Source organism: Squalius cephalus, assembly GCF_949319135.1.
Source record: "Squalius cephalus genome assembly, chromosome: 19".
In the NCBI taxonomy this organism is placed as follows: domain Eukaryota; kingdom Metazoa; phylum Chordata; class Actinopteri; order Cypriniformes; family Leuciscidae; genus Squalius; species Squalius cephalus.
Window position 1 is genome coordinate 31,086,828 of NC_137140.1, and position 25,793 is coordinate 31,112,620.

At 36.4% G+C, this 25,793-nt stretch overlaps 1 protein-coding gene across 1 annotated transcript in view; it reads left to right on the forward strand.

The window, feature by feature from the left end:
- The first annotated feature begins 315 nt into the window (after positions 1 to 315).
- Positions 316 to 25,793, forward strand: part of LOC307147017 (cadherin-18) — a 168,556-nt gene continuing 143,078 nt past the window's right edge. The window contains exon 1 of the mRNA XM_079851463.1: positions 316 to 332. The gene's annotated coding sequence lies outside the window, so the exon portion shown is untranslated. The remainder of the gene's footprint in view (positions 333 to 25,793) is intronic.

Here is a 25,793-nt window from a genome sequence, read left to right on the forward strand (position 1 = left end):
CCAAATGAGAAATCCTGCCAGATGTCTGTGCCATGACTATGATGAGATGCAAATTGAGCTTGTCACAAATAATCAAGTGTATCAGGTTATAATTTTAAAAAGAATTATTGAAAAACAGGTGACACGCGCCTTTTCAGTGCGTTACTGAATGTCTTTAAGACGTGACATGCATTTAAATGGCCGTTTCAATATTTTTAAACTAATCAATGCTCAATGGCACTCGCTCTTTGTGTTTTGCAGGCCGGAGAGGGAATCCCATTGATCAGCGGGGGGAGAAACTCTTGCAGCTAAGCTTGAGATTTGTGAACAGGTCAAGGAGACTGAATCTAGAGGTGAGTAGCTCTATTCTACCTATGTTAGGATTGAGTGGGCTGTCGTTTTAGGTCTTCAGAGGATGCCTCTTCATTTATTTAGGCTGTGATCTCTCTCCATTTGTTTTTACCTTAGACAGTTGCAGGTTCTTTAAATCTAGGTTACATCCGAGCCACTCTTGCATCTCCTGGACAACTGATGGATCGGGATTCTCCTACTGCTTTTGTTGTTTTTCCATTGTTTTCACACTTTGTTTTATTGCTATTTTCATCACAACAGGGGTCTTGGTGTGACTCGCAGGGCTCTGAAAGCAAATCTTGCTGTGTCAGTATGTTTTTTTGATAGTATAGGCAGTGTGTGTGTCACAAGGTGTGACTCCAACAGAGTTGGACAAACGGTATTGCACACCTCCTTTTCATGCAAACAAACCCGCCGCAATCACTCAGTGTGTGGTTGACTGCTGAATTATTTATCTCGTCCTGCATCGATTTCATGAATTAGCAAAGAATTGCCAGGCCTTGAAGGTAGGGGTTAGAAGGAAAATGTGAGATTGGAGCTGTCCAAGAGAGGTGGCGGAAACACATATGTGGTTATAAAATTTAATAATAATGTTGAATAACCTTTCTATTTTCCTGAAATGCATGATTGAATGGGGATAGAGGGTGTTCCATTCCTTATCACTTTGAAATTTTCATTAGAGTGTACAATATGAATCACATTAAAGACCTCACACACTGTATGTGTTATCGAAAGGAGAGGAAAATACAGCATAATTACATCTATGAACTAAATGCACGCTACTAGAACAATATGTCCATCTGAGAATAAATTCACATTAGTCAGTTTGGCACAGGACTGAATTAGTAATGTTTAGAGTAGTAATGTGACTACTTTAACTGTAACTCATCCAACATTATGCACTAAAAGGGCATTATGATTATTGGTTAATTATGCCCCTTTTCACAAGATGTAATATAAGTCTCTGGAGTCGCCTGAATGTGTCTGAAGTTTCAGCTCAAAATACCCCACATATCATGTATTATACTGTAGATTGTCAAATTTGCCCCTATTTGGGTGTGAGCAAAAATACAGTTTTTGTGTTTCCCTTTAAATGCAAATGAGCTGCTGCTCACTGCCCTCTTTCCAGAAGAGCCTTTACAGCTCGTGCTTCGGATACTCTGCCAACAACAAAACTGGAGAATCTCACGCAGCCAAAATATCCAGTAGCAGTGTTCAGCCTTAAATGTTCAAAGCGGAGTCGGACACTGATGGAGAGTCTCAGGAAGAAGTTACAACTTTCAGAATGCAACTGGACGTTGCTGAATGGTTAGTGGATAAATGTATGTAGTTTTTGTGGAGCTTAGTTGATTCAACTCATGGACTAGCATGTACCATCATGTAAATCTAAAAATCTTTCAGAAACAACTTTTGTGCAAATCCAGCGTTCAACTGTAGGGGGAAATCTGGAATCGCTCGTTTGGAGAGACTGTTTATGATTTATGGGGATTATAAAAAAAAGGAGTGGGTGGATTTTTACCATTATAGGCAGGTTGTTTAAACACACTGTGGACACACATCTGAGTTCAAACACCTTTTAAAAGTGAATTTTGCATAATAGGTCCCCTTTAAGTTAATGCACTATTCAGTTGCCTGGAGCTTCACATTTTCACAAGAAACAAACCGCTGCAAAATACAAAAGTAGTATTTTGTATTCGTTCCCATGTTGTATTGTGATGTCTAGACAGTATGATGGCTATTATAATGTCAACTTTTAGTGAATTTTGAGTAAATGTTGTGTAAAACAAGAGCCAATTTGGTTTTATTTATATCTGTCAGTACTAAATTGTAGCATGTTACTCAATTCACAAAAAAATATAGAACATCGAAACTGCATATTACCTATTGTTATTGTTTGACCTACGTGGGTGTAACATACGTGAATCATTTTTCACTGCAGAAATCAACCCACATTTGGCAGGTATATAAGTATCTTTGTAGCATTAAATCTTTAGTCAGTCGCTCACATTTGCATTCAAATTCTGCAAATACTGACTGAGCAATTACTTGGTTTATGCTTGTAATTCTGTCTGATCACAGGCAGTGAATGTCACCAACTGCTTGAGCATCAATCTCCTATAAACACCAAAAATGCCAGCCTGTTCCTGCAGAAACTCAACAGATTGTGGATTATTGCTTGCTCTCCTTGAACTACTTTTCAAAGGACAAAGCACGATAAAGTATGTTGGAAATGGACAGAGAGATAGACAGACATTGCCTGTTTATACTACTCAAAACAAGGTAAGAAGGTGACTGAAGCATTTATGTGAAATATGGCGGCCGTTTAGCAAAGACATGATGGCTTTTGAAAGGTCTGGTTCTCTGTATATCTCCGCACAGGTCGTAAGGAGAAATCAAATTTATGGCATCTTAGATTGTCATCAACAGATGGTGGCATTATTCATTCATTTGCGGATTCGTTCTTTTATTTGTTTATTTATTTATTTATTATCCGTCAAGCAAAGACAAAAGAAAGTCAAGCTTGAGCTGTAGGGCATGAGATACATAAACTATGACTGCATATGCTTCATGAAAGATTTAATCAAATGGCCAAACAGGGTTTTTGAGAGATCGGAGATGGCAGACAGTGTTGGAACTCTACATGTAGGGACATTAGTCTTGTCTAGGTGTAAAGGTTAAAAGTCACTGGCCTCAACGGTAGTTACAGGACCCATCTGGGTTTCCTATTCCTGTAGTTCATCACATAAACTATGAATCTTTTTGTCCAATTGGCCACTGTACAGTATGTGCTAACATTCATTTGAGATTGACTAAAGCTGTAGACCACTTCCACGGTATATGAGTTTTCGATTCCCTCAGTACCAATTTTGCATGAGATAAAGCCTGGTCAAACCTTTAACAGATTTCACATTTGTAGTGTAGCTTTGGCTGAGTATATGTATGGGGACTTTACCATTAGACAGTCCATTTACTGCAAACATTTTCTTGCACAAGTGGTACCATCCTTTTCGTATGCATTAAAAGGTCTCATCTTGTCTACTTATAAAAAAAGGATTTCCTGATATTCAGAATTGCACTTGTATATTAAATGTACTTTAAACTGACTTTGAATAAAAGTGCCTGGCAAATGCATACTGTACATGTAAATGCAATTTGTCCTCCTATTTCTAATCTTACTGGAATACATATAGCTCTTAAATGTATTATAGCTTTGGATCAGGCTAACATTTAAGTTGTAATTCACTAGCAGTTTCCATCCACCTATTTTTATGCAAAAATTGGGATGTTGCATGAAAAAAACGCTAGATGAAAGTGCCAAGATGAGCATAATTCCTAAAAATGTGCATAAAAATACTTATGTACGGTGGCCGAGAGAGCTCAAAAGGCTGAAGAAAACACATGCAAATAGAAAAACACCAGCAAATTAGAAAACATCTTCATCAGTTTGACAAAACGTGTTGTGTAAATACTCACAACGCAGAAACTCTGCGTTGAAACTCTGTGTAAATACTCACAACACAGAAATACAGAAACTCGCTGCAAATTGTGATGTTACATTTGACACTGAAGCTTCAAAGTGCGTATCGAGTACGCAGCGCAATTTCTCACGAAGCTCTGTACCGGAGCGCGTATTGTTTTCAGAGAAACACGTGATCAACGAAAAATGAAGCCTCACTTTCATTCCAGTCACGTGAATGCTTCACTTTGCGTGTCGGAATGCTTGACCACTACTCTACAGGTTTTTGGAAGTTTAAGTCCACTTACTAAAATTTTTTTTGTGTGTGCCTACAGCCTATGTTACATGATCATATATTCTGACACATAAACAGCATAGAAACCATGAAATAATTACATTTAGTCATTTAGCAGACGCTTTTATCCAAAGCGACTTACAAATTAGGACTAAATTAAGCGAGTCATCATGAAGAGGCAAAAACAACGCAAGAAGTGCTCAAAATACGAAGTTCAGGCATTATTCAGAGTAGCATAAGCCCGATAAGTATGGAAGCTTGTTTCCGCCACAAAATAAAACATTTTAAAAGATAATTGCGACTTTTTATCTCACAATTGCGAGTTTACATCTCGCAATTCTGACTTTATTTCTCAGAATTGCGAGATATAAAGTCAGAATTGCGTGAAATAAAGTCGCAATTGTGTGTTATAAAGTCAGAATTGCGAGATATAAAGTCAGAATTGCGTGTTATAAAGTCAGAATTGCGAGATATAAACTCGCAATTGCGTGTTATAAAGTCAGAATTGCGTGTTATAAAGTCAGAATTCTAACTTTTTTTCTCGCAATTGCGAGTTTATATCACGCAATTCTGACTTTATAGAATTCAGAATTGAATCTTTATAGAATTCAGAATTCAGAATTGAATGCCAGAATTCAATTCTGGCATTTTTTTGTTGTTTTTTTGTCCTGTATATCATGATTTAAGAATGGATATGTTTGAGAGAATTCAACATAAAAAGCCTGATTTGTTTTAGATGACAGATGGGGATATGTTGAGCTGGCTCTTTGAAAATGAAATTTATAGTTTGGCTAGATATGTGGAAAAGGCGTGGAAACTTAGGCAAAGGAATTTATATCCTGGCCTAAATTGACAGTGTTCTGTTTGTTTATATTGTGAAAATGATGGTAATGTATTCTGTATGATGGTCATCTTTCTATGTACTTTGTATGATGGTCATCTTTCTATGTTATGTCTGTTTTATGTCAATAGTGTCTTTTAAGCCTATTTGGGCTGGGCACGTAAGTGCAAGACACTTTAATAAAATTCAATTCATTTATAACACATAATTGCGAGTTTATATCTCGCAATTCTGACATCTTTTCTCAGAATTGTGAGATATAAACTCACAATTGTGAGATATAAAGTCCAATTCTAAGGAAAAAAAAGTTTTTTTTTTTTTTTTGTTTGTTTTTTTTTACCTCAGAATAGTTTGTATCTCACAATTCTGACTTTATAACACGCAATTGCGACTTTATATCATGCAATTCTGACTTTATATCTCGCAATTGCGACTTTATTTCTCAGAATTGCGACTTTATATCTCCCAATTGCGACTTTATTTCTCAGAATTGCGACTTTATATCTCGCAATTGGGACTTTATATCTCGCAATTGCGACTTCATATCTCGCAATTCTGAGAAAAAAAGTCACAATTCTGACTTGATATATCGCAATTGTGAGAAAAAAAGTCAGAATTGTGAGATAAAAAGTCGCAATTATTATTATTTATTTATTATTCAGTGGCGGAAACAAGCTTCCATAGATAAGTGAGGTTTTAAAGGGAAAGGGAAGGTTTTTTTTTTTTTTTTTTTTTATGCGGTTAAGTGCTGAAGAGATGGGTTTTCAGTTGTCTTTTGAATGTTGTCAGGGATTCTGCATTCCGGATGAGGGTGGGGAGAGCGTTCCACCAGCATGGAACTGTGAATGAGAATGTTCTGGAAAGTGATTTTGTGGCTTTCTGTGATGGAACCACGAGACGTCGCTCTTTAATCGATCGTAGGCTTCTGGTAGGGATGTAGACTCGTAGGAGTGAGTGAAAGTAGGAGGGAGCTGATTAGACCAACATTTACTTGCATCAAGCAACTCTGTTGGTATTTTTATTTCTGTATAGTATTAATATAATTGTTACATTTATTTTATTGCCACACTTTAATATGTGAATTATATTATCAGAAAACTGAACATTTAGCGTTGTCAGGCTTTTATTTGTGCTTAATGGATAAAACAAAGGCGCTGCGCACTGTTTTCGACACTCTTGGTGCTTCAAATCTTTTCCCGAAACATTCAGGGGAAAGCCTCAGTGCTTCATGAGACTTCATTTGCCCATCCCTAGCTGCAAATACTCACAATGCAACTGTAACGCTGATATCCACAAAAGATGAATCCAAGGTTTATTAAAGAAGTACTAACAAAAGAACCAATAATGCAAGACACAAACAATACCAGACAAAGAAGTGAACACAAGGAGGAACTTAAATACACAGTGATGATGACGTGCAGGTGATCAGGTGATGGCTGATTGAGTGCAAGTGGGAATCATTAGGAATGCTGGGAAAGGTAGTGCCGTTGAGGTGTGTGACAGCAACCAAATATAGAAACTTGCTGCAAATATTCACAACGCAACCAAATACAGAAATTCGCTGCACATATTCACAACGCAACCAAATACAGAAATTCGCTGCAAATACTCACAACGCAACCAAATACAGAAACTCGCTGCAAATATTCACAATGTAACCAATTACAGAAATGTTCTGCAAATACTCACAATGCAACCAAATACAGAAACGTGCCCCAAAAACTCACAATGCAACCAAATACAGAAACTTGCTTTAGATTTTGAGTATTTGCAGCGCGTTTCTGTATTCGGTTGCGTTGTGACTATTTGCAGCCCATGTGTTGACAAACTGATGAAGATGTTTTCTTAATTTGCTGTTGTTTTTTTTCTATTTGCATGTGGCTTCTTCAGTTGTAACGCAATGAGCTCTCTTGGACACTATACATGTGATCAATTGCCGCGGACAACATAGAGGACTTAGTTAATAAGAAGACATGCACATAACCTACAACGGAAATACATTTACCAAATAAATTTCTCGATGTGTAACAAAAATACTCATGTGACATTGCCTCAGCAAATCATGTAATTGGACTAATCAGTGAAATAGTTTGATTACACAGCATCTCAAATGTTGGTTTGGTCATTCCCAAAGTATGCCATCAAAATGGTGGAGTATAATTCCCTACTAGAACTGTCTCACACCAAACATTCCCAAATAATTGTTCCAAAACATCAGGCATTCGAACAGAACATAACATGACAGCGTTTATTGCGTTTCGTTTGCGCTCTCTGAGACGGAAGTCATTTATGATCTATGAAATAAGAGCCACAGCTGATTGCAGCAACTTCCATTTTTATTACAGATATTTTTCGGCAATTCCCAAGGAAGTGAGGATTTTATTATTTTAAACACATGGGTTGGCAACTGTGCTTTTTTACCCTCATTATTTTCTGGTTACAATCCTGTCTTTAACATTCTGTATAATCATCTGCTGTACATCAAAATACGTTATTTTATAATTCATGAAACTGGTCTTAAATGTCAAAATCGTGGCAAAAATTGCACAGTGAGCGCCCAGCTGTTGTTGCTGCTTTGATATGCAAAGAACAAATTGCGCTTACTGAGAATCTCCATTTTACAGATGCCTAGTCAAGCGACACCTCTGACCAGCCCTTGAGAACCCAGCTTTTTAACTATCCCTTTTCATGCACCATTTATTTATTCTTTTATTTACCAAGGCCTTGTCAGCTTTGCTGACAAATTAGAGCATGAGTGGACAAAAGTAAGTCGAGGGATGTCGGCTGTATATGCGTTCGGCTATTAGACTTACTGTCTACCCCCTTCAAGCCTGAGATAATTGCTAAAATAAATTCTGCCAGCGACTCAAGCTTCTTTTTTTTTTTTTCTTGTCTTGGTCTTACTTTCTCTTTGCTGTCTTGCTTAGCATTGAGTATCATATTCTTTATTTCTGATGACATTTTGATATCTTTCTCCATGTCATTGCGTTGTCATTTGAACCTCTTCTTTCTCTGAAATTGAGTTATAATGCTGATGACACAGGAACTAAAAATGCATGTGTGAGGACGCAATGTGATAATCATATTACGTTAATCATAATCATATCACTGTTAATCATAAATATGTTTATGTTAATTATGTTTCTAGCACACATTTTTGTGCATTTGAATAGACACTGAGAAATAAATAACACACTGGCAGAATCTAAAACAAGCATTTTATGTATGAATAACTTTAGAGATGGAGCCTACATACAGTCATGTGAAAAAGATAGGACACCCAATGAAATATTTTGTTCTTTTGTAAGAAATATGGACATATCAATATTTGATCTTCTTTCAAACAATATCTATAGATAAAGGTGATGTAATTGAACCAAAAACAATGACATTTTAACCATGATATAATTTATTTAACAAAAAATGTACAAAGATGCCAATTCCTACTGAGGAAAAAGTTAGGACACCCTGTGCCCTAATAGCTGGTATTGCCTCTTATGACTGAAATAACCTCAATAAGACATTTCCTTTAACTGTCTTCAAGTTTCTGACATCGACTGGGAGAAAGTTTTTCCCACTCCTCCATACAGAATCTTTTCAGCTGTGTATGTTTGAGGGGTTTCTTGCATGCACAGCCGTTTCAAATCACCCCACAGCATCTCAACAGGATTAAGATCCGGGCTTTGTCTTGACCATTCCAGAACTCTCCATTTCTTTCTTTTGAGCCATTCCTTGGTGGATTTACTGGAATGTTTTGGGTCATTGTCATGTTGCATAGTCCACATCTGCTTCAGCCTCAATTTTCGGACAGATGGTCTTCAAGTACCCTCTGATACAATGAAGAATTCATTGTGGAATCTATGATAGTGAGTTCACCAGGCCCTGCTGCAGCAAAGCAGCCCCAAACTATAACATTTCCAGCCCCATGCTTCACAGTTGGGATGAGGTTATTGTGCTCAAATGCTGTCTTTGGTTTGCACCGCACATGTCTTCTGCTACTGGGCCCAAACAATTCAACTTTGGATTCATCTGTCCAAAGCACATTGTTCCAGAAGTCCTGGTCTTTGTCTAGGTGTTCTCTGGCAAACTTTAGTCTTGCCCTGATGTTTTTTGTTTTGTTTTTTTGACAGCAAGGGTTTCCTCCTTGCACGCCTCGCATGCAAATCAAACTTGTGCAGTCTCTTTCTTATGGTAGATGCATGTATTTTGACATCAACTGTGGCAAGAGTTACCTGTAGGTCCCGAGATTACATTTTAGGATTGTTGGAGACTTCTTTAAGCATCTTGTGGTCTGCTCTTGGGCTGAACTTGCTAGGACGGCCTGACTTGGGCATGTTGGCAGTTGTTTAAAATGTTCTCCACTTGTAAAAAAAAAAAAAAAAAAATTCCGGACAGTGGAAGGGCTGATTTAGAATATTTAGGAGATTTTTTTTTAAATCCCTTCCCAGACTCATATGCATCTACAACCTTCTTTCTGAAGGCCTCAGAGTGCTCTTTTGATCTCACCATGGTGATTTCACTCACTTCCACAATCAAGAGCAAACCAAACTAAATGTCTCAGGTTTAAATAAGACAGGCTCCTCCACAATCATCTCTTACAATGTTCTAAACTTTTGCACATGATGTGGCGCGCCTGATTCTTATTTTAAACATTTTAAGTAGTAAATAGGAATCTTTTTCCTCACCAAATATTTCATTTCTATTAAGGAAATTTTACAAATAATTTTAAAAAGACATTTCTTCAGTTTTATTAGTTTTTAGTATTATTATTTATATTACCTCCTTCTCTCAATATTGTTAAAATGAAGATTAATGACCATATGTTGAAAAAGACCATGAAAAAGTTTTCATGGGGTGCCCTATCTTTTGCACATGAATGTATGATGAATCCTTTTAGGTTCATAGCATATTGAATTTGTGGAATTAATTGGTTGCTTGGATTGTATTTAATCAGTGTGAATAAATATATTCACATTATCACATTTATTTAAGCCATTTTTTTACATCATGACAGTTTTATCATGTTCTGTCATGATTTTTATTTTTTTTGTTTGTTTGTTTGTTTTTTGCACAGAATATTTTAGAAGGATTCCATAAGCCATTGGCTTTGTAACATTAGAAAGGATTTTACATAAAAATGTTTTTAAAGCTGTGCATATGTACTTATGCTTTACATATGATAATATCTTCCGAAATAACGTATAACCAAACATACAAAAATGTATGTGCAAACATAATGTACAAATTCCTAAAATACTAATAAGATCAGTCTGGAGTCTGTCACTTGTCTTTCCTGTTAGTGATGTAGAAAGTGCTGGTACTTAAGTGCCAAAACAATGCTTACCTACAGTGTGCAACTATGTTTAATTATATACATATTCATATTCATATTTTTGTCATAATTTTATATTATATTTATAAAATATGTAATATTTATTTTCTCTATACATTAAGATAAAAAATAAAAAAAATACTGTGAAGTCAAGTAGCATATTGTGAAATTTTGCAGGTATTGTGAGATCCCTGCTCCCTAACACCAATTAATATTAAATCGCAGCTACACATGAATAGTTCAGTCGTATATGTCATGCTGACATAAATAGACAAGTGCTAACAAGACACGTATACCTTTCTATAACCTCATGAACTCAGATCTGAGTGCAGTCAAGCAGAGATTGACCGCTGGGAATAGAGACAGGTGTAACACACACACAAACACACACACACACACACACACACACACACACACACACACACACACACACACACACACACACACACACACACACACACCCCAGAACCATTTCAGCCATCACTGGGGTCTCATTTTCCTTATTTACACACTCCTACATCTGCCCCCCCGTCGACCGGTTCGCTCCGTATATAATCATGCCGTCCTGATGAAATGTCAAGAGCCGTTCTTTTCTTCTAGAGAGAATGTTTTTGTGCTTATTTATCTCTCATCATGGCTTCGATCACTCAGTTAAACTCAACATCACTGGCTGATTGCTGTGTTTCCTTTATCGGCTGATCGTTCAGAGGGTCTTGCCTTATTGCAGCCATTTTTTACCTTGTTACAATTAACCCTCTGATGTGTGTTGTGCATTATAGTGGATAGATTTTAAATTAAGTCTTCGATGTTACATCTCCAAACCAACATAGCTTATTACCTTTTACCTTCATCCAAAATTATTTATGAATGGCCTCTTGTTATTTATGACAGCATAAATTCAGCATGATAGTTGAAAGTTATGAAGTAGGCCTACCTCTGGAATACATAGCTCATTTGTAATGAGGAAGACAAGTAGTAACATTTTTTGTTGGTTTGGTGGACACTGTGAATTTTATGGAAGCTTGTTTCTGCCACAAAATAAAACATTTTAAAAGATAATTGCGATTTGTTTGTTTGTAAACACAATTGTGTTTACATCTCGCAATTCTGACTTTATTTCTCAGAATTGCGAGATATAAAGTCAGAATTGCGTGAAATAAAGTCGCAACTGCGTGTTATAAAGTCAGAATTGCGTGAAATAAAGTCGCAATTGCGTGTTATAAAGTCAGAATTGCGAGATATAAAGTCAGAATTGCGTGTTATAAAGTCCGAATTCTGACTTTTTTTCTCGCAATTGCAACTTTATATCACGCAATTCTGACTTTATAACACGCAATTTTGCGAGTTTATATCTTGCAATTCTGACAACTTTTCTCAGAATTGTGAGATATAAACTCACAACTGTGAGATATAAAGTCCAATTCTAAGGAAAGAAAAGACAGACTTTTTTTTTTTTTACCTCAGAATAGTTTATATCTCACAATTCTGACTTTATATCTCACAATTGCGACTTTATTTCTCAGAATTGCGACTTTATATCATGCAATTGCGACTTTATATCTCGCAATTGCGACTTTATTTCCCAGAATTGCGACTTTATAACACGCAATTCTGACTTTATATCTTGCAATTGTGACTTTATTTCTCAGAATTGCGATTTTATATCTCGCAATTGCGACTTTATTTCTCAGAATTGCGACTTTATAACACACAATTCTGACTTGATATATCGCAATTGTGAGAAAAAAAGTCAGAATTGTTAGATAAAAAATCGCAATTATTATTATTTATTTATTTTTTTTAATAATTTTTTTTTTTTTTAATTTTTTTTTTTTTTTTTCATTGGCGGAAACAAGCTTCCATAGAATTTAAAGGGTACATCTGTACATAAAGTATGTCAGATAGAATTTCCGCTCAGTTTTTATTTTTTATTTTTTTATTATTATTATTATTTCATCAAGTAAAAAACATTTGACAATTAAACAATGTTTATATAATATAGCAATAATAATATTACACATTGCAAACTAATGCTTATATTAGAAACACCTCAGATACTGATTAAATCTGTAATATTCCTTCTCTAATATTATAGTATTTGTTATTTTAAAAGTTATTGGTATTTTATTATTGTAGGATCAAGGCATATTGCCATTAGCTTGCATGCATTACAGTACAACATTAAAGGCATGGTGTTTCCTACAGACTGAACTATTCCTTTACCATATATTTTTCTTCTTTCAGTTTTGTGATTTATTTCACGGATCAAAGGGTTAAATAAGAATGAGACCTTTGAGTGACACCACAACAATCCCAATAAATCACATTTAAGCTACGTTTACTTGTTTAAACGATTTGCTTATTGATTAATAGAAGGATTGCCGTGTTTTCAACTGTTTATAGTTCAACTCTGTGATAACTTGACCTGTTGTGCATCACGAGCGGGTCAAGTGAGACAAGCCAATGACCTATGAAGCATTAAACTCTAATGACTGCGTATGCATCAGTGCCGCATGGCATCCCACAACACTATGCACATAGCGATCATAACACCTGGATCAATCATTAAGTGAAATGGTCCATCAGTGAACAGCGTCATAAGCAGTAAAGTCCCATTGGCAATCCAAAACACATTACAGGAATAAAAAATGCATTGTTCAGCTGTAGATGATGATATGTGTTGTGCGCTGGATTTCTGCAGTTGCACACCACACAGATACGGTAGATGAATGTGTGTTATTAGTGTGACTGTGCGGTCATAAAGCGCGTCAGAGGAGGTGTACTTCTGATTACATCTGCTGAAAACCCCATCTTTCTTGTGTTAGAGCGCTCTGAATGTTTCTGCGTTAATCACTCACATTGGAGAGATGTGATGGTGGTCATGTTTAAAACATCTATTCTTCTGAAGGCATATTATCACAATCATTTTTTTTTTTTTCAAATAAGGGTTTGATGCACTCATGCACACATATGTCTTAAAGGCACATCAGCAAATATCAGCCTGCAAATCAATCTATCTATCTATCTATCTATCTATCTATCTATCTATCTATCTGTCTGTCTGTCTGTCCGTCCGTCCGTCCGTCCGTCCGTCCGTCCGTCCTTCTCTCTCTCTCTCTGTGTGTGTGTGTGTGTGTGTGTGTGTGTGTGTGTTTGTTTGTTTGTGTTTTTGTGTGTGTGTGTTATTGCCATTGTGTGCTATTGTTATTGTGTGTGTATTGTTATTTTTGTTAACCCTCACACACAGAAAACTTTTTCATTGACACATTATTTAGTATTATCTTTAATAATTTAGCACATTATTAAGCCATGAGTGAATAAAAGCTTTTTAGATTTCTTAAACCTTAGGCCCCATCCACACTACTGCGTTTTAGTTTAGAAACAGAGAATTAAAACGAATACGATCTCCGTCCACACCAGTGTTTTAGCTGCGTATTAGAATTGATCTCCGTCCACATTAAAACGACTGAAAACGCGGATCACGTGACCATTCACCAACACTGGGCATGCGCGTGCCGGTGTAAACCTAGAGACTTTCAAACACTGTAAAAAAATGCTTTCAAACATCAAAATGTCATTTATTAATATGTATTTGTGTCAAAATGACATGTAAACATCTTTCCCTATTCTATTTTGCCTGGAAACGCTTCCAACACGCTTGCGTGTCGCATGAAAAATAGGCGTCGGTTCTATTTCTAGTATGCACGCGTTTACCGCGCGAGCCGCGCCTGAGACGCGGCAGTTTCTTACTGTAAGAAACTGTTCCAGCGGGTGGAGTTTACCGGGACTGAATATTACCTGTGTGTAATCCATGACTGATGACACCCAATCATAGATCCGAGCGTGAGCCTCTGCGTCATCGTTTCTAAAGTCCTCCGTTTTGACCCGTCTTCACTAAAACGCCCTCCGGAGATTCAAAACGCAAAACGGGGTCGGCAGCGTTTCTAAACTTCTCCGTTTTAGGTCTTCGTTTTTGCCGTTTTAGTCTGGACGGGAGGTGCAAACGTAGCAAAAGGTCTCCGTTTCTAAACGAAAACGCAGTACTGTGGATGGGGCCTTAGTGCCTTGGCTTTAAATGTTCTTTCTTGGAATAAATTATCCCGTATTCACAGATCACCAGGAGAATATTTTATACCCAAGTAGAACTCTCTGAAGTATTATTTAACCTAAATTATTTTGTTTATTATGTGTGTGTGTGTGTGTGTATATATATATATATATATATATATATATACAGGTGCTGGTCATAAAATTAGAATACCATCAAAAAGTTGATTTATTTCAGTAATTCCGTTAAAAAAGTGAAATGTGTATATTATATAGACTCATTACATGCAAAGTGAGATATCTCAAGCCTTTATTTGTTATAATTTTGATGATTATGGCTTACAGCTTGTGAAAACCACAAAATCAAAATCTCAGAAAATTTGAATATTACATGAAATCACACAGTAATTACACAGTGATTCCATGGTCATTGAACCAGGTTTTGGTTATTTTGGCAGTGTGGGCCGGTGCAAATCCTGCTGGAAAATGAAGTCAGCGTCTCCATAAAGCTTGTCTGCTGAAGGAAGCATGAAGTGCTCTGGAAATGTCCTGGTAGACGGCTGCGTTGAGTGGACAGCACAGTGGACCAACACCAGCCGATGACATGGCTCCCCAAACCAACACAGACTGTGGAAACTTCACACTGGACTTCAAGCATCTTGGATTGTGTGCCTCTCCATTCTTCCTCCAGACTCTGGGACCTTGGTTTCCAAATGAGATGCAAAATTTGCTCTCATCAGAAAAGAGGACTTTGGTCCACTGTGCTTTATTAAATCCAGAGTCAACGCAGCCGTCTACCAGGACATTTTCAGAGCACTTCATGCTTCCTTCATTTTCCAGCAGGATTTGCACCTGCCCACACTGCCAAAAGAACCAAAACCTGGTTCAATGACCATGGGATTACTGTGTAATTACTGTGTGATTTCATGTAATATTCTAATTTTCTGAGATTTTGATTTTGTGGTTTTCACAAGCTGTAAGCCATAATCATCAAAATTATAACAAATAAAGGCTTGAGATATCTCACTTTGCATGTAATGAGTCTATATAATATAGTTAATATAATATAAGTTTCACTTTTTTAACGGAATTACTGAAATAAATAAACTTTTTGATGATATTCTAATTACAGTATATGACCAGCACCTGTATTATTTTTTTATTGTTTTTTTTTTTTTTTTTGAAGGAAGGGGACGGTTTTGTGTATACTCGTGGGGACAATTGGTCCTCATAATGTAGGCAAAACCTGACTCTCTCTCTCTCTCTCACTCTCTCTCACACTCACACGCACACACACACACACACACACACACACACACACACACTCTGATAAATGTGTATTCAAGTTGGCTGGCTTAAAAAAAGACTCTATTAGATTTGCTATTGAATTTCCTCCGCTCTAGCAGGGCGATCAGGATGTTTTGAAGGCAAATTGTGATTTTCCAAGATTGTGTCAGCCAGAATACGAGGTAATGCACTGCACAGGCCAAAAAGGACTTTCATTAAATTATACGGACGTTTTTATTCTGTGATGATGATAAGAGGAAGTGCAAAAGGCCAGCTATTGTTTTTCACCTCTTGACATATTCTATTCTGAACTCCTCCTGTGGAGATGAGAGAAATGAAGTGAGGTTCTAACATAAAGGATGATAAAACACTTTGGATTAAGTTCAGAGTGGTTACGAGTTACACAGACTCATTTCAGGATTTTTTTAGCTAAATTTTTCACCCAAAAATGAACATTCCCTCATCATATAAAGCGATCATATCTCTTTGAAAAGACTTTGTTTAAAGACTTATACCACTCGATTTATATGGATTCATTTTACAATGCCTTTTTGGATCTTCTAAGTTTTGGTTACCTGAACTTTCAATGGAGGAACAGGTTTCATTAAAAAGATCTTCATTTGTCTTTTGAAGATTAACCAAAGTATTATGTGTTTGGAACGTAAGTAATGGCAGAATTGTCATTTTGTGTGAACTATCTCTTTAAAACATTTGTGGAAATGTATTGTTTTTATCCTTTTTTGGAGTTCGGCAGCTGTGGTCACTATGAACCAGGCTATGAAAAATATCTGCATGACTGTTTCTTTGGGAGTGAGGTAAGATGATTTAGATTTAGATGCAAATTCTCAAGTCGAGCCACTTTATGTCCGTCTTATTTTATGCTTACTGTGTAGAGTGGGTGTTTTCTTTTGTTTTACTGTCACATGGGTCCAAATGTTGAGGCTGATTAGGATTTTATGTTTCCAGAAGCAAAACGTCTTTCTTTATTCATGAAGGATGTGAGAAAAAAAACGTCTTTTCCGATAAGTCCTCTTCATGCTCTGTGGTTGGTTTAATGAAGTCTACCGCACAAGAATGCAACTCTATTCAGTAATCCTCAATTCCTTTATGCCTCAAATGCCGGCAGACACTTGCATCTTCGTTAAAAGCTAATTATAACATCACTTCCAGAGACCTCCAGTGCTATTGATATTTAAGTGCCTTTATTTTCGGCATGTGCTACCCTCATGCATATTCATATCAGCAACAGACTTTATGCATTTGCAAGTGAAATGTCAATGAATTTTCACATGGATGAAACCTGTGGACAGGTCTCTCTTCATATTTTTTCGGTCTAAATCACAGTATGTTTGCATCTAGTGCTATTATTATCATTAGTAGGCCTACTAGAAGCAGCTTTTTATTATTATAAACAGGCGGAAAAGACGTCACTTTCACTGTATATTTTCAAAGTTTCCACGCACTTGACTTCATGAGACGCTTTGGTACATGGCGAACAAACAAAACTTTAGTGTCAAATGGATTTAGATCCTTGGATGCCATTCACACAGGATTCCACCATGCATTCCAAACCATTCGATATTTGGCATCTGCCATGTGATGCATAAGGCCACCAGTGTAATCACGACTCATGATGAATGAGTTGAATGATTGTACAAGCCAAATGCATGTTAGTTGCATTGTCTAAAACAAACGGCCCAGAGGTAACAACAGATGTTTTCTCTTCAAAATACATTGCACAGGTGTGGCTCTGTCGCACATGTGTGTGATGTGTTTAGCATACAGATTATATTGTTGTTTGCAAACAGAGACAGACTCTGAATCAACTCAAGGAATGATTACAGGGTATTTTATTATGGATAGGGTATAATTATGGAAGTGCTCAAGACTCCCATGTGGTGTTCTGTTCCTAGAACGCATGCCGACAAAGTGCTCATGATCTTGAGTCTCTTTGTCTGCCATTTTGAATCCATGGCAGGGGGTTTTAGTACATCTGGATTCAGAGTGCAATATGAATTACATTTTTTTTTTTTTTTTTTTTTTTTTAAAGCAGAAATGTATGTTACAGTGAAGCACTTAAAATGGAAGTAAATTAAGTAATTTTTGAAGCATTTCAAACCTGAAATGTGAAGCTTTTAGTCTTATAAAACCACTTATTTTAAATGATTTTGTTAACTATTGTTTGAGCTGTAAATCTGTTAATAATCATTTGTGACCCTGGACCACAAAACCAGTCACATGGGTACATTTTTCGAAATTCTGAAAGCTGAATAAATAAGCTTCCAATTGATGTATGGTTTGTTAGGATAGGACAATATTTGAGATACAACAATTGAAAATCTGGAATCTGTGGGTGCAAAAAAATCTACATGTTGAGAAAATCGCCTTTATGTTCCATTTAAATATATTTTATATATTTACGTTTGGCAATTTACAAAATATCTTCATGGAACATGATCTTTACTTAATATCCTAATTTTTGGCAGAAAAATCGATAATTTTGACCCATACAATGTATTGTTGGCTATTGCCACAAATATACCCGTGCGACTTGTGACTGGTTTTGTGATCCAGGGTCACATTTTAACTGTCATTTTACAGTTTAACAATTGGAGCATTTAGAAATGAATATAAATAAATTATAAATGTGAAGCTTATAGTTTTATAAAAGCTTCAATTGTGTTTAGTTTGAGCTGTAAAGCTGTTTGTAAAACTGTTTTTAACATTAATTTGACTGGTTTTGATGTTTCTTTGTCATGGCAACAAACTGGATGTAAACTTATATACAAAATGTGTTGCTATGACAAAGCCTAAAATCCTAAAATGACGATTTAAGCTTTACAGCTCAAATAATACACAGACCCCCTCTGGTGAAAATCAAGTTTTTAATGTTGTTTATATGTCTATGTGGTGTTTTTAATGTGCTTTAAGACAAATCATGTGCAAATTCACAAGTCAACACCATTACTGCCCCTGGTTCCTACTGTCACAAACAAACCAATCCTGTCAACGTGTGGGCAGGGCTTTATATGATTACGGATGCTGATTTTTAAGGCAGCTGTCTGAACATGGTTTGTGTAACATTAGAAACACATTAGCTGTTTAATAATGTATTAAAGCCAAAGGCTAATCATATCAATTACCGTTATGTTTCCGACATTGTAGAGAGCGATACATAAAATGCATTAAAATTCAGATACATTGATTTGTAGACGAGGATGTAGTTCCATTCAAGCTATTTTAAGGCATGAAGAAATTATTTTGACAGATTTTTTTTTTTCCTTCGGAGATTATAATTTGTCTTCAGTGGTGTCAACAAAAAGGAATACTGCTAAATAATTCATACCAATAATTAATAATTCATACAATTTCTAGAGATCACAGTTGAATTAGTTATTATTTTATGTGTTTTTGTTGGCTTGACCACATTCACAAATTTACACACCTTGGAGGCACTAAGAGGTGTTTATACTCTACGATTTTTCTGTTATTATATTCCACAAAATAAAAGGTAGCAATACTGAGGAAAAAAATCACCTGAGCCTGTAAGACTCCGCATGAAGTGAGAAGTTTACTGAACTTTGCATTTATCCTTTCCCAGTAGTAAACGTTCAGAGGTGAAGAAAACAAGAAAACAACATAACCACCGCCGGAGTCTAGACATGCACTCAAGCACTTACACGTTTTGCAGTTTAGTTTAGAGCATTTAGATGTTTTTTTTAAATATATATTTTTAGAAGTCAAATAAAGTGCAACAGTTGGGTTCCGGAAGTAAAAACTCCAATCATTTTCTCCATACGGAAACTGATTTTTAATAACTTATAAACCTTTATAGACAGCCGTACTGTGAGCTACGAGGTTGTTAATCAATAGTGTTTGCTTCTGTTGAAGACGTCAGCCCCACATTATTTCAACTTATTTTTTAAAATTACCGTGGTGAATTTGTGAGGGAATTCTACATTATTCGTGGTGAAAAACTACATTACCCATGATACTGTACAAAAAAAAAAAAAAAATCCACCAATCAGAAAATTGAAACAAGCAAACCTTGCCAAAAGAGCTCTTTAGCTCCGCCCACTCCCATGAAGCACTGCAAATGACGTAATTGAATCGGTCCCCCTCCACTCTCAAAATTTTTGCATTTTTTTTTCCCATCAAACTCTATTTGGACGTTTTTATGTAGTGTACAAAAGATGGCGGAACAAATGATTGGCAATTTCTCTGTAGACGGACACTAGAGTTTGATTGGTTTTCTTTTTCTTCCAGTATTAAAACCAAACACATGGCCTTGGAATGGTTTGTGAAATATCTAAGTCTAGTCCTGAGGCTTTAATGAGGGTCAGAGCACAGGTTGGACTGTTATGAAAGGTTCATGTCAGCAGGCTCTCGACAACAGGTGTCTTTTTGGGCAAATGTTTATTCATCAAAGGGTTTTAGACATTGTTGACATGCTGCAATTATCATTTATAATCATGCTACTTAAAAATAACATGTGTGTGAATAAATTGATAGGAATAGTTTTATTTTTTTCCTAATTATATCATCCTCCAGGAAAGGATGTCATCATTTTGGATGGAAAACATCAGCACAAACCTCAGTGAGTAGTTGATTGGATATGTTTTGCGATATTTTGCAGCTGGTTTGTTTCACTCTAAAACATTTTATCCAGATTCATAAAAAGAGAAAATAAGCGCTAAATGAAATCAGGACATACAGTAAATGTTGTTTTTCCATAGCCTAGTACTGGGCAAAATAGTGAAGAAATACCCATTCATTAACAGCCAAAGCAAGTGTCTATTAAAACACTTTCAAAGAAATCTAAATGGTCTTACATGAAAACTATACAGTCACTACATTATTATTTCCTTCATATGGCATATTGAGTGGGATTCAAGGTATTTTATGAATCTGCCTTCCTTTGTGGAAAGCAGAATGAGGCTTGATGCAGTCCATAGAATTCAATGCTAGTTTATGACTTGGGAAAGTGACACTAGGGCGAATTTGTTTCAGGTTGTTTTTCCAAGTTCTCCAGTGCTGCCCATAAAATATGTCTGACTGCAGAAGGTTAGGGGAATGGATGTTGCCTGGGGGCATCTATAGGTCAAGATTCAGAGCTTGTTGTCTATTCATCTTTTTGCTATGGTGAATCTGATGGCATGATTGTGGGGAAAATACTTTTTTTTTTTTTTTTCGTTGATAGATTAAAAAAATAATCACAATTATTATGTTTTTTTGTTTTGTTTTGTTTTTAGCAGTTAGTCTATATTTGCCAAAAAGTATGTGCACACATTTAAAATGTATCATTGCATTAGAAGCAAAGATGCATTTATTTTAAATAAAGACTCTTTTCAAGCAAGACATTATTTGTTTGTTTCAAATAATAAAACAATAAATGTATAGTGTTTGCAATTATATGTTCAGCTATCATGGTAAGTGTTATAAAGTAGGAATGTTCCACAGAAGACTTAATGGATTTAATGGAACACAATGTTATTCTTAATCTTAGCCTTTACTGTTATTCTATTCAGGGAGATGGTTGAATGGAAAATATCAAATTAGGTAACAAGTGAAATTTAACGTGTTAAGGGAATAGTTCATCCAAAAGTAAAAAAAAAAAATCAGTCACCATAGATTCAACGTCATCATGCTCTTAGAAACCAGCACTTTCTTTCTTCTGTGAAACAAAAATAGAGAACTTTTTGCTAATGTCATGCTGATCTCTTTTATTATGAAAGTGAAAAGGGAACATATGCTTTCAAGTAGCCTGGCAAGCCTTACCTACATCAAGATGTTAGGTCTGGCAACTCACCATAGACACGGCTCAATCCGAGGGGCGGGATAAACGGCTGTCTTTCAAATTCACTCTGCACGCAATAGGACAGCGCTTCAACCAACCAGAGCGTTTTCCCAACAGCGGAGCTAGTTGATAGATTTAACTTTTGAATCTGGCCGGCAAAACTACAAACACATCTTCCTTTTTTAAGAATGACTTAAGTGCCGTTCTTTGCTCTTTTCTCAAAGAAAAACGTAATTCCAAGTCCTCCAGAGTCACGGCCAAAGCCGATTCGAAAGACTGTTCTCCAGCAGCAGCAGTTCTTTGTTTTCAAGTAGCAGGGAACCGTCGCAACTCTGCCGTCATTTTGTTAAGCCCGCCCCGCCTACTCTATACACGATGTGATTGGCCTGACCCAATTTAGGTTTTTACAGCTCCGAAAGTCAACGGAGAGTTGCTAGACTACCCTGGCTGCAAATTACATTTTGCTGCCGCTAGGGTGTGTCTAGATTTCTAGGCTAGCTCTTAAAAGGTAAAAAGTAACAGTAGCTGTTAACTGTTAACAAAAAAAAAAAAAACAATGCGTATGATTTATGCACTATATTTCACACAATAGCTTGCTATGAGGAACACTGTGATCGCCATTTATTTTCATTGTATGGAAACGAGTAGCATGGATATCCTGCTTATTAACATCTCACTTTGTGTTTCACAAAAAAAAAGAAAGTCGTTTTGCATTCTGAATACATGAGGGTTACTGATTGACTTTCTTTTTTGATATTGTGTATAGTTTGAATAGTATGGTAGAAACCTGGGCTGCACAAACCATTTGGAGTGGAATTTTGAATTCTCACACTTGCACTTTGTGACTATGAATAGATCTACCCTTGTTTGATCTTCCGAAAGCAAATTTGTGTCCAAAACAAAATATATTTGCTGAAACAGCAGTGCTATTGCTTAAGGAGTCTAGAAGCTCTAAGGGTTCATTGTTTTGCTCAGACTTTGATGCCGCAACCGAGGGAGGAGAGAAAGAGCGAGAAACGATTGAATTAATGTCTGCAATGCGTCACCTGAACAAACTGTACCAGACCAGCCCTAAGATAATTCCATCGAATATGAGCCTTATCTCAGCCTCAGAAAACTATTTCCAAAGCCCTTATCAACATCCTCTTTTATTCATTTATCATTTTCTGTGGCCTTGAAGCCAACAGTCTGAAAACTATCCTCCACAAGGCTCCAATTACTCTTCGCCTCCCTCCTTCCCTGCGGCTCTGTTTTGCTAAAGAAGTTCACCTCCAGAGCGTCCCGTACCCTGCTGTTGGCTTCTTGCAACTGATCTCAGACTGGTTTTGTTGTAATAAACTATGAACTATTTGTTGTGATAAACTTTAGATTTTGGTAGAGAAAAACAGGTTTGGATGGGCCTTTGGAGAACCCCATCCAAAGTCATTTTGCTTGAGCTAAAATCAATGTAGTTCTTTGACTTAGAGAATTTTGCTTGTGAAAATACAAACTTTTAAATAAGTTAACCCGTTAAATGAACAACTCTTGGCTTTGTTATTTCAAATGTGCTTTTCTTTATGTGCTTCTGTTTTACATTTTACGAGCATATTCTTAATGTTAATAAGGTTTCTTGCACCATAATTTAGTTTTACACAAAAAAAAAAAGAAAAAAATCCAAACTTTCCCCGTTTTCTTGTTAATGCATGATCCAGTAGAGCTGCACGATTCTGGATAATGTGAGAATCACTTTTTTCTCTCTCTCTTTCAAATAGAGATCACAATTCTCGCACGATTCTGAACAGACAAGAGGCAACTAAACAAAATATTCTAGAGGATCTGACTAAATGTTCATTGCTGCAGTCTATTTAAAATGTTGAATTGATTCGAAGGAATTGTTTAAAAAATATCAGTTTGAATATCAATGATTCACTCAGAAATGCTTGTTTCATTACGGGATGAATCAGCGTTTTTGAACAAATCTCTTGAATGAATAATTCAATGATTTACATTTTTAAGTCACTTGTCGCCACCTAGTGACGTAACGATGTAATCGATACAATCATTATTTGAAGTGCCAAGTTACTTTCAAAAGGATTTGCTCTATTTTGATCACTTCCGTAGACATCAGTGTTTGTATCTGAAATATAATTTGAATATTTGTATTATTTCTCTCTCTCTCTCTCTCTCTCTCTCTCTCTCTCTCTCTCTCTCTCTCTCTCTCTCTCTCTCTCTCTCTCTCTCTCTCACTCTATCTCTCTCTCTCAGATTTGAATGTTCCGGTGTGATTTTGGTTTAAGGTTTAATAGACATAGCCACATCATTGTCATGTAGGAATGAGATCGCTTGGGTGTTTGAATCGATCAATAATGATTAATTGTGCAGCACTATGATCCAGGTATGATTGTTAATAATTCATCTGTGCATATTTTTCATGTTCAGCCCTACTTTTTCCTTCTTTTTTTTTCACTTGTTTCACTCAAATAAAATGGGTTGTGAATAGCATTTCACATTAAATTCAAAAGTGGTGCCAAAGTTATAACACATTTCATTGCAAGTTTGATAGATTTGTTCAGAAAAAAAAATATTATGACAAGAATGAACTTGTTTTGTCCTTTATAAATAACCAGGGTGTTTTGCTATTATACCTTTAAGATAATGGAAATGACCTCTGTTAAATGGGTGTTTGTTTTTGTGTCAGTTGAGTCAGAGTGGTGTTAAGCTTATAGTTGATACAGTATGTAAATTAGTCGGACGTTAATGTGCTGATAGTTCTGAACATAACCGTAGCTTGTTGTGAATGACCCATTTTTGCATTGGAGTTTCTATAAAGATTCAAGGCAGACTGACAAGAAACAGCGTTGTGCGTGCATAGTATTTCAACTATTTTCTTAGAGCAAGGGAACTCCTGTTTTCCATGAAATGTCCCAGTGCAGTATATGAACATGAGGTTCATTACACAGAAATGCCATAATTGTCAGGCCTCTTCAGTTTTAAACAGTGCACAGACTCATTTGAATTGCTAATTTAGGGACCTTGTTAAAAACAATACTGAGCCACTCTGTCTTTATGTTGGAATCCTTAGTAAGGTTATGCAGATGCTACACACAGCAAACATCGCTTGGCAAACTTTCTCATATTTTGTTTAGACCAACATCTTTGTTTTTACCTCATATGACTGTGCAGGCCAAGTTGCTGAACACTGAACAGCCCTTGTTGATGTGTAAATAGGTGGTCATATATGCTAGTGTTTCTGGTTTCTGACAGTAGAAATTGGAGTATTTTGGAATGAGACATTTTTGTAGCTCAGTTTGTTTTAAACTAGTCTTTTTTTTGGATTGGGGAAGATATTTTGAGTCCTTTAAGGGTGATTTTACTAGCCTGGTTCTACCAGACTCTCGTACATTTCATTTGTACAGAGAGTCTGGCCTCTCTCCATTGACAAGCGTTAACTTCCTTGTAGGCGGGTACTCTGTTGAAGTTTAAAACTATTGGATCTGCCCAGAGTCACTCTGGATCTGCCATAACCAATCGCTAACGTTTGGTCGTGACGTAACCCTATACTCAAACTAGTGCACAACCTCAACGTCATCGTTCTCAGCCACTCCCTCTGTTCGCTGATTGGACCGGTAAAAAAATGATCGGAGAAAACCAAAGAATACACCACAATCCCAGACGTAGTACTGAAGGGAAATAAAATTGAGCGGAAGTACGCAGGAGGGCAGAGCCAGGCTATGATTTTACACCAGGTGTTCGGAAACAGCGTTCACATCGTCCAAACAAACCAGACTTTGACATCGATCCTGGATGAAGAAACTTATTTATTTGTTTATGTGTGGATTATGTCAGTCTGTTGTTCATTTTTAGCATCTCGTGGCGCTGTATCAGAGCAGATGTTACGGGCGCACTCATATGTGTTAGGTCGCAAACCTCGGCAGATTCCAACGGTGGCTGCCATATGGTCACATATAGAGGTGAATCTGAGGCTCAAATCTACCAGGACCAACAGATTAGAGCGAGGCCGTCGTGCAATTAATATTCCTGAATTCAATTAAATAGAGCACTCAAATCATTAGTCTGCCGTCATTTACTGTTAACTTGGTTAAGGGCACTTTTCTGGAGCAGCCTCTCTCTGCGTCTTAATGTGTTGAATGTGGTTCAATTTATGCTCAGTCTACTTATAAAAATACATTTGTACCTAATAATTGTATTTGATCAAACTGTTGATTTAATATGCTTTTTAATGTATGCACTTTTTAGCACGCATTCTAGAGAATGGTTTTTGATAGATAGATAGATAGATAGATAGATAGATAGATAGATAGATAGATAGATAGATAGATAGATAGATAGATAGATAGATAGATAGATAGACAGAGACAGACAGACAGACAGACTAGACACTGCAACTGAATGAAAGTGTCTGTAGGG